At 32.0% G+C, this 13769-nt stretch overlaps 1 protein-coding gene across 7 annotated transcripts in view; it reads right to left on the bottom strand.

The window, feature by feature from the left end:
- Positions 1-13769, bottom strand: part of LOC100163056 (serine/threonine-protein kinase tricorner) — a 147747-nt gene that overhangs the window by 53155 nt on the left and 80823 nt on the right. The window contains exon 1 of one of the 7 annotated variants that reach the window (XM_008182293.3): positions 1780-2034. The exons of the other annotated variants lie outside the window; for them this stretch is intronic. The gene's annotated coding sequence lies outside the window, so the exon portion shown is untranslated. Of the gene's footprint in view, positions 1-1779; positions 2035-13769 lie in introns of those variants that run through there. 7 annotated transcript variants of the gene reach the window in all.

Below are 13769 nucleotides of genomic sequence, written 5' to 3'. Positions count from 1 at the left end.
AGGATTCGCCCGATTGCGGTAAATAATGATATTTGGTCGAGAACAACTCAAGCGCAGCCCGACATATTATTATATTATAATAACAATACATGACCTAGAACCACGGGTGGCTTTATTTTTGTGAAGGGGAGGGGGTGGCGGGTCAAGGGGGCGCAATTGCCTCCCGGTATTATTCGAGGGACAAAACGATACGTTTGCTCCACTTCAAACACTAAAACACAACAGAAAACGGAGTGTTAGGTACTGAGGTGGCAAAATAAATAGCATAATTAATGGTTCGTGAGTGTACCACTGTATATACCACCTATAAATTATATCGCGATGCAATTTCGTTTTATCGATGCCAGTTTTTTTTTCAATTCGCCTGGTTCTATTTTTAAAAAATTTAATGCCTACACCCCCTATAAATATTGTGTTTGCCGAGTGGTGCCGACTATATCTAGAACACGGTTTGAGTACACGTCATAATCTGTCAATGTCACGGCACACAGGTACCTACGTTTGAACGTTTGATTAGCATATAAATACAGTGTACGCAATCAAACACAAGCACACACACACGTTATAAATTCGACAAATACGTCCGCTCGGAATCGATAAAAAACGATATTAAGTATATATATAGCGCATCGATCATAAAATAATAATAGGTAATATCGCAATGATTATATTATTATTATATTATAATAATATGGCTTATTGCGTTCGCACAGAAACGCGACCAAACACACACACGAGCGCGTGCGCGCATTGAATATATTGTATAGAGAATTTGGAGTACACGTACGTATATAAATATATAATATTAGGTACGTACGTGTAGTATCGTAGAACAGGACAGCAACGATGGAGAATGTGGCGGGGGGAGAGGGTACGGTACATTTTCCCATCAGAAAACGGTAATCGGTATGCATCGTAATAATATATTATGTGATGTGTGAATTCAAACTGTTCGCATGTTCCTAATGATAATTCAACACCTCGATAATTCTGTCACTCTGTTCAATAGAGATTATTAATGAATATCGTATAATATGTATCTATATTTTTAATTGCGATTTAGGATTTGAAGTTTTTATGAAAAAAATTGCTACTCAGAGGTATTTTTCGTCAGCCGCGGAGGGCAAACATCACTATTAGTGTAGTGTCATGCCGGTACGTACTCACAAGTGATGGTTACTACCTTTTATAATAATATATATTGAATATTGTATTATTATAGAAGGGTGAACCCTTATAGTATACCGACCGTGAAACCGGTTTCGTACCGTCGTTTTCGAACAGAAACAATGGGAAAATATTAAAATAATCTGGCGTCAAGTATTGGATACTATTAAGACAATCCGTTGCGACGAAAACAATTAAAACGACGAACGCACGTGTGTGTTGTAGTGCGTGTGCATGTGTATAACACTCGGAACTCGGAAACTAGATTTGAAATTTGAATAACAAATTTTGAACGGCTGGTGGTATCGATTGGAACGAACAAAAAACAAAAAAAAAACATTCCACTATAGTTTCGAAATCCGGTGTAGGTCGATCGGATTGTTACGAACCGGCCGCGCAACGTCCACTATTAACACGATATAACTTATAATAATAATAATAATAATATTATTAATAACATAAATAAAACGAGCAACAACAATCGTTGTACGTCATCGGTACGTCGTGTGTGTGTAACTCCGATTAATCGATATCGGAAAAAAAAACGTGCTTATCGACGGTCTCGTATTTTCGAAAGGTCGTACACGAAGAAAAAGAAAAACCAGTACTCACGTGTTTTGCGTGAACTGAAATTGAAATGACACAAAATCGGCGGTGGTAATAACACCGAAACGTGTTTCGATGATCCCTCCAACGACGACGACCACGAACTTGGTAACGCACAAAAGACGCGGCGCCCTGGTGCGGACCGCGACGGCGACGACGACGACCGTGAAACGCGCGACCAAAATCGCTTCGCCGACGAATAGTACTAAAGGGCCGGTTAGACGCACGGAAATTATACGCCGCCGATCCACCAACCCCCCGCACCGCCACCCACCACCCCTCCGGGTACCTTACCCACCGCTCGGTACGCCGTCGCGTACACAACAATCGGTGGGGTACACACAACACAAGACGGTGATGGCGGGCGGGGCGCGAGGAGTTGAACGCCGGCCCGCGCCGATGGTGTGGTGGGTCGGAGGGATGGTGGGAGGGGAGGTGGCGAGGGCAACGTCTGGATGTTCAAACTGCAGCGGCGGCGGCGGCGGCGGCTGAATCGACCACGTGCATACAACCGATCAGCTGTTCTCTCCTCTCTCCACTCCATCACTAACCAGTGGTGTTTGTGTGTGCGTTTGTTGTTCGCGTGACCGGGCGCTCGTGTGCGCGTCTACGCAGCGTGTTTTACGTGTGCGTGTGCGTGTGCGTGAACGCGCGGAGTGCGTGGCGGTGCGTAGATTTAAACTGGCACGTCCACTGACCTAGTGTGTGCGTTCCGGCTTGCACTGCGTTTGTGCAGTGTAGTATTCTCGTCGTATCCGCGCACGGGTGTTCTTTCGATTTGCGTACGGAGCGCGTCACTGGAGCAGCACTACTAACTCGACTGGACACGGCTGGTCGAGCGGGGCCATTACGTATAATATAAGACTAAGAATGCGCGACGAGGCGAAATACGCTTTTCAGATAGTCGTTTCGGTTTATATGACGAGATTAACGAAAAAAAAGTTTTCAAACGCAAATATTATTGAAATGAATTAAATAGCAATTAAAAACTCAAACGACTATTTATGAAATTAATTAAACTAGAAAACTGCCAATGCTTGTTTGAATCTATAATCAGTAATAACCATGTTTGCGGTCAACCTGTGGTTTTAATGCTAAATTCTGCATTTATTCAAATTCTAATTTTCGGGATTAAGATTCTAAAATCTAGATCTACCTAATCATTTTTCCAATTATTATTTTACCCTGGTATTAAGAATAACCAGCGACTAATAGTTAAAAGGTTTTACTTGCAGGATAATATAAGTATATACGTAATATAATATATACGTACAAGCCTACTTCAACTATATAACATACCTACATTTTATGTAACCGCCGTAGAGACAATTCTGTGAATAATATGCACATTATAAAATAGATGACTGATGTGCGCGTCTTACCTTGACACGGTGCCCTCGGCTTGTAATCCTCGTGAAACGGGCGACGCTTTTCGTCGGGCCGGAAGTGATGATGCTCGCCAATATACGTAGGTATAATACAAGACCCGTTTCACCAGTATATCGTCGCACTGCACAACGTCTTGATGCAAATCAAACAGAAAACGAAGACGCTAAGAGTCGCAAGCACACTAGTAACACGTAAACCAAATCGACCATAATATTTTATATACTATCAATTCGGCGACCATGTTCCATGGTTCACATATTGGTGGTTAGCGGCCAGCAGGTACTGGGTAGCAACAACCATGATATTTTCCGTCATCGATCAGCCAGCCTTTTAGAAAAACGTGATCTTAGCCGACCATTTCTTTCGTTTCGTCGTCCGTGTTATAATTTATAATACCTCCACTTCAAAATAATCCTATAATAGGAGGTAGGTACCTTTCGTTGTAAGGATTTTCAGTTATATTATATACGCTCTAAGACAATAATAGAAGTTCTTTAGAACTTATTATAAATTGTAAGCTTTACAGAATACAATATTATATTAAAATGTGTATACACGTCAAACGATGATTATAAATTATCAAAAACTCGATGTACATAATATTATTATCGACGCTGTGAAAATATCTATAATATAACGTCTTAGTAGGCGTTTCTCGGAAATCGCGAAATGTCAAACGTATCGTCGATAACCTCGATTCGCAATATCAAAGTGTTGAAAAGTGTCGCATATCTCTCTCTTTCTCTCTCTCTCGCACACACACACGCACGCGTTCTCTCAGTAATGGGACACCCAGAACGACGGAACATAATATGTAAAAAAACGCGAGATTACACGATGATACTACACGGACGCGACTGCGGTGTGCAGGAGTCTTCGGAACATTTGATTTAAAACGTCGGCCGATGATTTTTAGTGCGACCTATTTTAAGCAAATTCGTGCTTGGAATACTATGACGTAAACGCTATCAGCTTTGTGGGTAAGTAAAATATATTTTATGCGACCTGCAGTGTTTAAGAAAAAAAATAAGATCACATTTCAGCGGGGGAAAAGGTTTGAATACAGATAGGCACAATAACATTGCAACGACACGTACGCTTACATAATAATATTATAATACGCCATGGTCGTCGGTACTGCGTATAGTAATAATTAATAAAAATAACAATGCGCAACCGGATGTGCTTTCTGTCGTCCGAAATGTTCAAATGGCAATCGTTAATTTCGTATACACGGTATCGTTTTACGATATAATTTATATGTCATTAGTCATAAGTTCATGTAACGTACCTAAGCGGTAATAATATTATAATATTATTATTATGTCCCTCTGCTGTCGAGGTCAGCACATCTATGCATTGAAGCAATTTCACGCGGGCGTAGTGCCATACACGAATAATCACGCTTTACAGTTGACTTAGGTATTGAATGTTTTACACATGTATAATTACCAAATTGTAGAGATTCTAAATCTGACTTGCCCGTAGAAATACAGAAATAAACATTTTATGGCGCAATATTGTATTTCACACCATTAAAATCGAACAGCAATTTATTTTAATGCTCGAGCGAAAAGTCTGAAATCAATTGCCAAAAAAATTCAACCAAAGATTGATAGACTTATCATAAATTGTTTAAAAATATAAATTTGTTATAAACTTATGATGTGTATTGGATGTCCTGTCAGCTGTCGTTCACTTATTTCTCATTATTCTATCCTTCTTTTCTTGTTCATATATATCTTCCAGCAATATTCATCTACATCAACATCGAAATTATTCTCGTTTGTCTAACGTCGTATACCCCTCATAACTAATTACATTATTGACGCTTCTCAACTTAACCAGCTCTTTTTTACTGTAAATAATTAACCATAATTTTTCGATCTATGTCCTACAGTAATCTTTAACAGAATAAAAAAATTTGTAATAATAGTAACGTATATCTTCCAACTGAAAAGTGATTATTATATTAAACAAGAAGTGGACAAATTATTTTCTAAGTTACTTTTAGGATATGTGTATAAAAATGTATAATTTATATCCAAAGTAGAGTAAAAATATGATTAGAAATAACATGGGTAGGTGTAGTATAATGTGTTTCAAAATTAAAATTTTCAACCGTAAAACAAAATCGGTAAGTAGGTACTAAATTAAAAATATATAATAAACGTAAATGTATTTGAAATCAAACAAAAATATGTTTCAAATTATTATTTTCATAAGCACAGTTCGCAAGTACCTAACAATATATAAACACTATGACAGGTTTGCCGTTTGCAATATAGTACGTATATTATATTTTATTTCGGTTATTTTTAATAAAATGAAATGAGTCGAATGATTAGGTGTTATATTTCCTATATAGAAATGTAACCTACCTATCATTTATTTTATTTTTTAAAAACAAAGAAGCAACAAAAACTTTACATTCTGACATAAAATGATCTAACATTTTCATCAAGTTATAATAAAGGTACTTACTCTTTTCTAACAAAAACTTATTTTCATTACGAAAGTGGACCTAAAAGATTTCTGAAGATTTATAGTAATATAGGTACTTATTTTCTATTAGATTTGTTACCGACACACACCAAATAACATATTTATATACCTATATTTTTAATAAATTACACGGTCTAATGCTGACAACGTATTGATTAGTTATGTATCACCAGACACCGGCTAACCAAAAAATATATATTACGCTTTTTAAATAAATACATTTTTTTTTCTAGAATAGTAAAATCTAAAAAGAACAAAAAAGTTATTTTCAAATACATTTTTAAGTTTAATATGATTTATATTTTGATGAATACCCAACTAAAAGTTACCTGTATGCAATATATTAAGTTGAGAAGCTATTAAAAATAATACCAACCTAATTACTAGTAAAACATATACCTACTATTATAACAGTAGTTGTATTTGTTTATAGAATACCTACCTATTATAGCAATTTAACTATTTTGTTATAAATAAATAAAGAACCATTTAAATTAATTCTAAAGGATTTAAAAAAAATGGTCTACGTTATATCTACTCTTATATCAAGCATTTACCAATGACCACTCACAAACTTTTACTTCGGCCTAATATATACAAATAAATAACTTATTCAGTTGTGTTTTGTTCAGGAGAGTGTTAAAGTAGTGATTTCAGATTTGCATTCATCCGTATCTAGGACACTATTAAATTTTCAGATGTAAACGAAGAGCAAGATGATCACAATAGTAGTTATTAGAACAAAACATAAACACAAACAATATAATAAAAATACGGTTCAATAAATTAAAGTCAATAAAAATTTCAGCAACTCACAATAACACAATTATTTAAATTATTATACCTAATGATTATTTAAATACCAGCTAGGTATTTAAATTAATATATTAAAAAAGAAAACATCAAATTAAATTCATAAACCTGGTTACTTCCTTATGTTATTATACTAAACACTTATAATTCAGTTATATAAGTTATGGAACATTATACTAATAAAAAAGTAAGACAATTATAGAATGTTTGTGATCAATAAGACGGAAGGTAAAGGTAAAACAGCTGTTGGTTCATTAATTTCTAATGTAGTATAAAATAAAACCAGTTTTTCGTCATACAATTTGAGGTCAACTGTGCCACAACAAATAATTTCTTCAGTCCGATAAAAATTTAAAACGTCGATTTTTTTACCTATACGATCACTCGAAAAATCGAAACTGTTCTTCAAAGTATACAGTGAGCATAATCCTGAAGTGGATGAACGCGGGCCATCCGGCCATATGATATATGAAAATAAATAGTAATACTTACAGAAAAATGATTACCTTATAGCTCAGATTTCAACCGCAATGGCAACGTTTCAAAAATACTTGACCCAGAGGAAAAAAATATGAGCTGTACATATAGCTGTTTATATATATATATATATATATATACATTTTACTATTAAAGCACAAAGGTTTCATATTATCCAATACGTAGAATATAAACAGTAACAGCAGTATACGCACATTTAATGAGTGAATCTTTTAACGTCTTGTATGAATACTATTTTTTTCAAATAGTTTTAAAAATGTAAATTCTGAAATATATAGGATTCATGACGTTTTTAAGAAGTAGATTTATTTTTCCAACCACATTATGTTTGTATAATGGTTTATCTACTATCAACTTTTGATTTCTATATAGTAAATGGCAATAGGTATATTTTTATTAGATAATCTTTGGAAGAATCCTTTTTTGTTGATAAGCATTTAAAGTTAAGATAAGAAGAGTTAAATGGGAAATAGTACTTCGGATTAATAATTGATGCATACAAGCCAGATAACTTAAACTTAAAATGCTTATCAAAAAAAAATTCTTCTTCAGTTTATCAAATAAAAATTACCCATTGTCAAGTACATACACTTTTAGTTCAACATTCAATAATACTCACCTACATATTTATTTTCTAGAAAGGTACCAGCAGGTTCAGCTTACAAAAATAAAAATGAACAGGTAAGTGGATGTCACTCTGCTGTACAGTAGGTTATAAGTGGGTCATTGTATAATGGATTGTATTAGACTTGAATTCAATGATATAATATCATTGTATAAGAAAAACGATTCTGAGTGGAGCGGTTTGTCAGTCTGGATATTTTATATTGTTATTATTTATTTTATCATGTAAGATGAATTAATATTATAATTTTTTATTCGTTTCTATGGTAATAAACAAAGCGTTACAAATTAAAATCCCATTTTTTTAGCGTTTTTTCGTAATTTTTCGGTGGTTTTTCTCGTGGCATTTAATAACTATTGAGCAAATCGAAAAATTACCTCTTTAATCTTGATCTAATTTGCTAAAAGATAAGGGGCTATATGTTGAAATCAAAGTACTCCTTCTGGTAGAAATTTTGTATACGGGATATAAAAAAAAAAAATAAAAATAAAAAAAATAAACACTGTTGTAAAACCAATAGCTTCCTCGCTTTTCTCAGAATCTAAAATATGAGTTATCATTTCTAAACCAAAAATAAATTATATTAGAATTGAATGTTTCTTAAATTTTTGAAAAAAAACGAAATACTTTTTTAAAATAATGCGTGGACACAGAAGTACATTGTTAAAATAATCATTCATCTCTCTAAGTAGGTATATATATACAAACAGGGCCGGATTTCGGGTTAGACTCCTTATAGATACATATAGGACATAGGTAGGTTAGGTTATGGAATAATATATGATATAACCCTAGGGGCGCAAGTAGAACCTTTTTATATACATACGTATACAGACGAAAATATAAAGTGAGTTTTTTTAATGATCAATGGATTAGTTACATTTCTATCCATGCACTTACAAGGGCAGTTCATTGGTAAATCCGGCCATGTTTATTATATGCATAGTGGTCACTGATCTTATATACATATTATTTAATTTTTAAATTGAAAAATATTCAATAATTATTATGATATACCAGTGCACTGGCATATTTTAGTGTTTTATATATAAATAATCTGTTTTTAAGTAATTGTCGTTTACCTGCCTACCGTTGTCGTGTAATTACTACACGCCGTGTTTGTTTCGAAGTTTTTTTCATGTGTTTCTACATATAGCATGCACCTTTTTATCATTTACTCACGGGTCATAATATACATTTTACATGCACATCATCGTGAATGCATTCATACTGCAGTTTCTGCACTTAGTATACTTGTTTGCATGTGTATAAGTGTACGAGTAGCTGCAGACGTTAATGTACGGTATTCATCGGATTGTTCTGACCCCTTAGATATATGTACGAAATAATGTGGAAGAAATGTTTTTTTTTTTTTTTTTAAAGAAAGAGAGAACCTACCTCTGCACCAATTAACAGAGACGGTTTTTATATTACTACAATACTCCCCCTCATTCTCCCACCGCCCAATTCCATTTGTCTAAACTTTAATTTCTCATAAAGAACAAATTCCTATTGTTTCGATTATAGTCGATATATTTTATGCGTAACAGTTTCCAGAAAAATACTGAATTAGAATGGTCTGCAGATTTTGCATTAAACACACGATCAGATTATATAATATACGCATAATGGCCCAAAAGACCCTCGCCCGTCTTTCAGCATCTGCGGTGAACATCCTTACAATAGGTACCTTACCGATCATTCATAATGACAAAACATCGGGATTAGATCAAATACTAACTTTATCACCAGAATCTAGAGCACTAGAATTGAAATTGTATTTAATTTGCAATCAATGTCTATATACTCTCTATAAAATCAGTCCAATCATCAAATGAAAATCTAAAACCTATAGTTAGATACTTAGATTATCAAGCGTATCTTTTTTCTCTTTTTTTGTAACTACAAACGAAATAAAATCCAATTTTCTGCGAATTTATTGTAACTGAACATAACCCTGCGATGGACTTTGTTGTTTCCAAGATAAATAAATCGGCAGTTTAATGATAACAAAGAAAAGTATAAAAAATAAATATTCTGTTTTGGGATGTAAAGTGGTTTTCAATTTATAAAAAAAAAAAAATATTTAAAAGTAGACTTACTATAATACTATAATAGTAGTTCGAATTACCTATATACAAAAACATTTTTTCAACAATACAAAAAGACTATAAAAATATGTTTTTACTTTAAAAGAAATCACTTGGATACCTAAAACCTAAACATAAATATAATTGTAATAATTAAGTCTATATAGTATATACTGACGTTCTATAAAATGTTTATCTTTTCCTCAATTTTATAATGAAACAAGACACCAACTTAGAGTGTTAGAACACTACATGACCTAAACATGTTATGTACTACCATTATAAAATGATTTGTTTGGGCTTAAAAAATACTATCAATTTAGTAGAATATTCCAGTTTACGACAAACGCAAGTTCATTTGCAGCGCGAGAATTCCGGTGTTATTAATGATCCTGAGATTGATATGCAAATGTTTTTTGTATACATATATATTATTTTTTATTACGGAGCACATTTGTTTGAGCAAGCGGTATTGTCCTCTCAGTTCAATGCTGATGAAATATATTTTACATATTTTTACATAATAACTTGCATCTAGTGCCTACCTATATGCGGGTACTTGTATCTATCCAAAATTGTCAAAAGGCTTATAACTTGCACTTATAACATCGTAGGTATACATAATATTATACAATATGTCACCTCTGCTCAAACATCGACATCATTAATACCCTGTCCAAGCAAAATCGCGGCCCTTCGTAATCAATTTTAAAAGAATGTTTACTAACTTGATATTCGCATTCCTTAATTTTAACCAGTATCCACACAACCCACATATTATATTTACTAGACAATGTAACCGCTAACATCCACAATACATATTATAATTATACGTTGAACATATATTATGTGTTTATGTGTACTAGAGTACAAAACGTTTTATGACTATTATTTGATTTATAGTAAGGAGGCCATGCCAATTATTCTGATGCAAAATTTATATATTGTAGAAGCGTTTAATGAAACAAACTATATTACGCAGTACCGCAGGAACTTATGTTACTGGTGTCGGAAGTCACACCTACAATTTTCATAAAAATATACGTTGATAAACAAGTAGGTATACATAAATTCACATATAGGGTACGAACAGAAAGTTTACTAAGCCTACAAATCATATAGTTCGCATTTAATGATATTTTCGAGACAACACGAGAGAATGGCCTGTGTAATATTAACCTTGAATTAATAATGCAATTAGCGTTTAGACTGTAGAACAAGGTAAAATACTTAAGTCCTGAAGGGAACTTATACTGTTTACAGTTATAAATTATAATAAGAGAAGTAAAAATTAATGATAAAAAATGAAAAACGCAGATGTAGCGGGCACGATTCATAGAAATATGCATCGTACTTGAGCCGTACGATACAATATTGCGATGTGATATATATGTTACCGGAAATGTTGACATTTAGGAAATGATGACAATTCCTAATAAATGTTGACAATTCCTAAAATCGGAAGGAAATGATATCATCGCCTAGTATATGTTATCATTTCCTAACGATAGTAGGCAAAGATGCCACATTTTTTAAATTTAATCTGACTTATTTAAATATTACTTTTATCAAACATAATTATTAATTAATCTACTATCACCTTAATAAACATCATAAATAAACAAGTATTTTTTTTAACATTTTTAATTTATGTAATTTAAGCTTTTTAAAACTTTTTTTTATGATTTTCAACGTAGTCACTCATTTTTATTTCACATGGCAAACTTCCATGACATTTAGAATTACAAATTCTAGATGCCGATCTGCAAGTACACTGTCGTCTTGCATTTGTCTTACATTGACATCGGGTATATGCTTGTGCCCCTGAAATACTATTTACAGTAGCTGCCTCCCGAAGTGATAACGGTTTTTCTGCTTGACCTGCCGACTTTAAAACAGTACTTAGATCCAATAAATTTGTTTTGCAAGGATTTATTTCTGATCTTGTGTAATTGAATAACTTTGACAGTTGACACCAAACTTACTATTTTATGCTTGAGGCACACATGCGTGTTTAAAATCGGTTATCGCAATCGACATAAACCCGTGTTTGATATAATTTCATGTCTCCGCACAGATATATAAAATAATTTTATAAGTTTATTTTATATACCCGTGTGTCTCCGTTTCTCATTTAATTTGAGTTCGACAGCATTATTAATTCGATAGCGTCTACTATATAGAGTGAAAAGGACTATAATATATAGTTTTATTTAATTAATTTATAATAATTATAAATTGTATCGAAACAATAATTATCAATTTTTACAGTAAAATATACATTTTTAATATCATTTAAAAAAAAATAAATTAATAAATGTATTCTATGCATTTTTTTATATATATTTAGATCATCAAATTCCGGGCCCTAGTGATAACATTGCCTAATAAACTATGGAAATTATGACAATTCCTAGGCGGTGATAACATTGCCTTCCGCTTTTAGGAATTGTCAACATTTACTAGGAATTGTCGTCATTTCCTAAATTGTCAACATTTCCGGTAACATATACATAGCTATAAACGTAATATTACAGCTACCTATATAGACGTATGCATTTTATTTTTTTTTTTGTATTTTCACACATGAATAAATACTAAATGAATTAATGATTTTTAGTTAAAGTACTTAGACTAGGTAGATAAATAATGCATATAATAATATTATAATAAAAGCTCGAATGTAAGTCAAGTAATACCTACTCGAACGTCATGCCGGTCTCACTCGGTACACATGCACACATTTCATTAGTTAAATATTTGATTAATGTCCATCTGCATAGTACAATAATAGTAGTTTAACTTTTCAATTTATGCTGCATAAATATAAACTGAATATCAACGGGGATATATTTTTCACTTGAAAACCAATCGATTTCTAATGATTTAATGTTTCATATTATGCATTTTAAATTACAAACCTTATAGGTTGATAAATGTCATCCATCCAAAAGTGGTAATAGTTTATAAATCCTGAGTTTGTACATATTCACGACAGAGTGTCGGTATATCATGAATCAGTCATTTAAAAAAGGACTTAAATCTACGTATTACTTAATCTCGCACGTTTATCATTATAAATCAGTTGTGCTAAAGATATCTCCTTTAATATTTATCGTCCTAATAATATTATTTCGGTTAAAAAGTTTAGTTTTAAAAAATGTCTGTATAAATTCCTTTAAGGAAAAAAATAAAAATCCAGGATAAGGTTTTTGATTATGTGCATAATACATAATATATATATATATAGGGCATGTATATAAATAAGTTGAAAATTGATCCTAAAAAAATAACTAAGGGTTTTTTGTTCTTTTAATAATTTATACAATTGTATAAAGAAATATGTGATACTAAAAGATAATCATTGTAGGCTTAGGAATTTCGCGTGTTTTTTTTTTGTCGTTCACATTTCAAACCTAGTATTAAATTAGTTTCGTATATTAATATAGAAGCTGTTACACTAAATTTTAATTTCCTCAATTTTAGATTTAGATTTTATTAGAATAAATGGATATTTTGATAATTAATAATTGTACAATAAAATGTATAAATAAATTCATATTTATTTATAAGTATATAATACAACTATCAACTGTATAATATGAATCACTAAAATTTATATTGATGAAACATTGATAAAAAAATCAAAAATATTCAGTGGTGACTGCAGTATTGACGCAAATATAGTGTTATCGCAGTTGTTTATGAATAAACGTGAACTATTTCATGTTACACACATTTGTTATCCGACATCTTACTTAAAATTCCTGTTCAAGAATTTAAAAAAAAAAATCTTATTGTTCAAATCAATTCAGAGAGTTAGTTAAACATTATGAAAAATTGTATTTAAAATTGTTTAAATTATATTTTAAATATTTTATTTTTAGAAATAAAATAAAATTAAACATGCCCGTAGGCAGTGTGTTGCAATTTAAATTTAATTTTATATTATAGCGACAAGAATATAGGTGCAACAAATTAATTAAACCTACGAATTTGTGTAATAGAGACCCGAGTGAAAAAATTAGTATATACTAACTACCTAACTTATTTTTATCTTGTTTGCTAAATCATTA

The sequence above is a fragment of the Acyrthosiphon pisum genome, chromosome A1, assembly GCF_005508785.2.
Source record: "Acyrthosiphon pisum isolate AL4f chromosome A1, pea_aphid_22Mar2018_4r6ur, whole genome shotgun sequence".
In the NCBI taxonomy this organism is placed as follows: domain Eukaryota; kingdom Metazoa; phylum Arthropoda; class Insecta; order Hemiptera; family Aphididae; genus Acyrthosiphon; species Acyrthosiphon pisum.
This window is presented reverse-complemented; position numbering and strand designations above follow the sequence as displayed.